Raw genomic sequence first — 3,059 nt, 5'->3', positions numbered from 1 at the left:
AAGTTATTACGTTCCGCTCGGCGGGTCCCGCTGCTGGAGTAAAGATCGTGATAACCCGATTGTTGCGCTTTTACGTAACCGGACCCCCGGCTACTACACACTGAGGAAAGCTCTCCGAGCTCGCTTCTCGGTTTCACAAGAAAATTCTGCTAGATACATGTCGCATCCGACCTGAGCTCAAAGAGGATGCACTCCTGTACCCGCAATGCAAACGATTACTGTGGTGCTTGCCCTCGAACAGCAGTTCAAAGCCAAAGCTTGAGTTCAGCTCATTGTACTTCAACCTACCTGGCTATTGCCGAGAAACGCGGGGTGTATAACGACGCGGAGCGTCATGATTCCTCTGATCATAAGCGTCCACGACATCTGGGCAGTCGTGCCAAAATGGCATCTCAAACTTCCACGAGTTCTTTGAGTCGGGGTATTCTCGCCAGTTTACAAGATATTGGGTTTAAACCTGGCGATGACGTCGACCCACAAGACGTTCCACGTGGTAATGGACACCACTGTTCTCGTCGATAAGATGTGGTAGCGGACGATGACGACTTGGTCGATCACTGTTGGATGACTCGTGATACTCCTTAAGCTCTTGGAGATAAGGTCCGTCGCCATCGTGACATCACTGTGCAAAATACCTCAAGAGCTTGTTGCACTTTGTGCACCGACTGCCTCACGTTGAGAGCTATCGAGCCCTGTCGAAGCGGCTCCTAGCTGTCGAGCAGACGAATGCGTCAGTTTGTGCGACGATGGAGCGCCTTGCGCCGTTGGATATGGATATCGTTGCACTCCATGCTCAAAACCAGTTACTGGTTCAGCTTCTGGGTGGCCGAGCGCTTCTGGGCGCCGTCCCTGCGCTAGCGCTCCCGCGTTCACATGAGCCGGATCCCGATCCGGCTTAAGCAAGCCCACATAAATCACCGGGTGAGCGTGCACCCGTTTCGGAAGGTTTCTTGCTTACGAAAGGCCAGGCTTGGCCATGATCATAAAGGGTCAGATAAACCGTGGACGGAGCTTCGTCTTACAGACAGCAGAAACGGTATGTGTAGGAAGGCTTTTGGTATTTAATATCACCAGGTTTCCGTCCTAAACGTTTTTAAAATTTCTTCTGATTCTTGTATCTGCACATTCTATCTGCATGTCTTGGCTTTCGGTCATCGTATCGCAAACGTATTGTAAAATACTTAGTATGGAAGACAGGAAGTCATCGACTTCTCTTCGAACAGCGACAGTGCTGACATCAGTTAGCCTTTTCCACTAAGCCTTGAGACATGTGATGGCGTCGTCAGTTAAACGCGAGGATGATTGTAGCCGTACGACGCATGCACAGCATTGTTCGGAGGGAACAATTCAAGCGGCAGCTTAGCGCTCCAGCGCCTCGGCATTTTAGCGCAGACGCTGCCGCAGACGTCTGCAAACGACGCGATTCACGCGCTCAATTTGACCGTCGTTCTGCGGATGGTCTGATGTTGACATGGTAAACTTGGTGCCCAGCATTCTGAAGTTTGTAGCCCACAACATCCCAGTGAAGCGTTGGTTGTCTATCCGAGACGATTGACTCCTGGAGTCCATGATGCCAAAAAAAACGATCGACAAACAGCGTCGCTGTATACACATGTTCGGCACAGCCACAAAACGAGCCGTCTTGCTCAAATGGTCCACAAAGACCACCACACATGTGTTGCCCGCCGAGTCTTTTAGCAGGCCAACTTCAGAGTCCATACTCAAAGACTGCCAGTACCCGAAGGGTATCGGAAAACTGGCCTGCAGAGCCACCGCATTCGGAGAGGGTTTCATGTTTGACACGTCTCACACGTGCGTATATTGTGGTCGTCCATTTGTATAGCTTGGGCCACCAATAGTGGCGACTCACAGAGCTGTAGCCTCCTCACGACAATATAACCACTGAGTGGGGTGTTTTGAGCCTCATAATGGATACGAAATTTCAAATTCTCATCGCGAGGAGCCACATTTCGTGGCGTATTCGTTAAATTGGTGTTAGAATACAGCAACCAATCATTCAACGAATATCGGTGTCACCGTGCGCGCAATCGAACTGACAATTCATCGTCAAAGTTTTAAACACCTTGCTCCCGAGAGCCTATTGCAGCGCTAAACACATACCATCATTCGTGTATGCGGCGAATCAAATCCGTCACTGATGATGTCACCGTCGTGACATGAGTAAGATCATAATCCAATCTGTATGGCAACGCATCAGCCAAAGCATTCTTATCCCCTGACCTGTACATCACCTCGAACTTTTATTCTTTGAAGAAGCATAGCATCTTGGTCATCTTCTGCGAGAGGTGAGGCGACTGAGTCTCAATGCGTAGTGACGCATGATCTGTGTAGATCACTTACGGCTTTGAGCCGAGCAGGTGCACCTTGAACTTGACAGGTGTATACTCCATCGCAAGTAAATTCCAAGTCGTGGACTGGGTAGACTGGGTAGTTCCTCTCCGCAGACTTAAGCAGGCGATATTCGATCGCGATCACACAATCTCACCCCTCCGCTGCTGCTTGCAGCAGTGCATAGCTGATGACAAAGTCCGAAGTGTCACAGACGACACGAGAAGAACGATCAAGGTTAGGCAACGCCAGAATTGGTACCTGAGCGAGGCTATTGTTGACCCCGTAAAAATCTTCCGATGCACGGTGTCCCAACACCATTCCGTATTTTTCTTAAAGAGATTCGACAGTGGCCGTGCCAAAGTCACTCTTTCCAATTAAGAACCCTTGAAAGAGATTTTCTTCAGCATCGAGATTTCACTTATTGGCATGAGCATACAGCTTATTCATGCGCATGCTTCAATTGGACGATGTGGTTCTCCTCATCTGTCCTCCCGTGTCCCGCACGACTATGGACAAGGATGTCGTCAAAGTATGTTTGTGCATACGTCCGGTGGGCCTGATCGATTGCTCCACAAGACGATTAAATGTTGCTGGTACATTTGACAGCCCTTGGGGCATCACCAGCACTCCCAGAGCATGCCGCTCGAAGTACTAGTCGCTGTCAGCGAAATATCACTCTCCCATAAGAGCCATTGGTGATACCGATC

This window comes from Plasmopara halstedii, assembly GCF_900000015.1.
Source record: "Plasmopara halstedii genome assembly, contig: Scaffold_253, whole genome shotgun sequence".
Taxonomy (NCBI): Eukaryota; Oomycota; class Peronosporomycetes; order Peronosporales; family Peronosporaceae; genus Plasmopara; species Plasmopara halstedii.
This window is presented reverse-complemented; position numbering follows the sequence as displayed.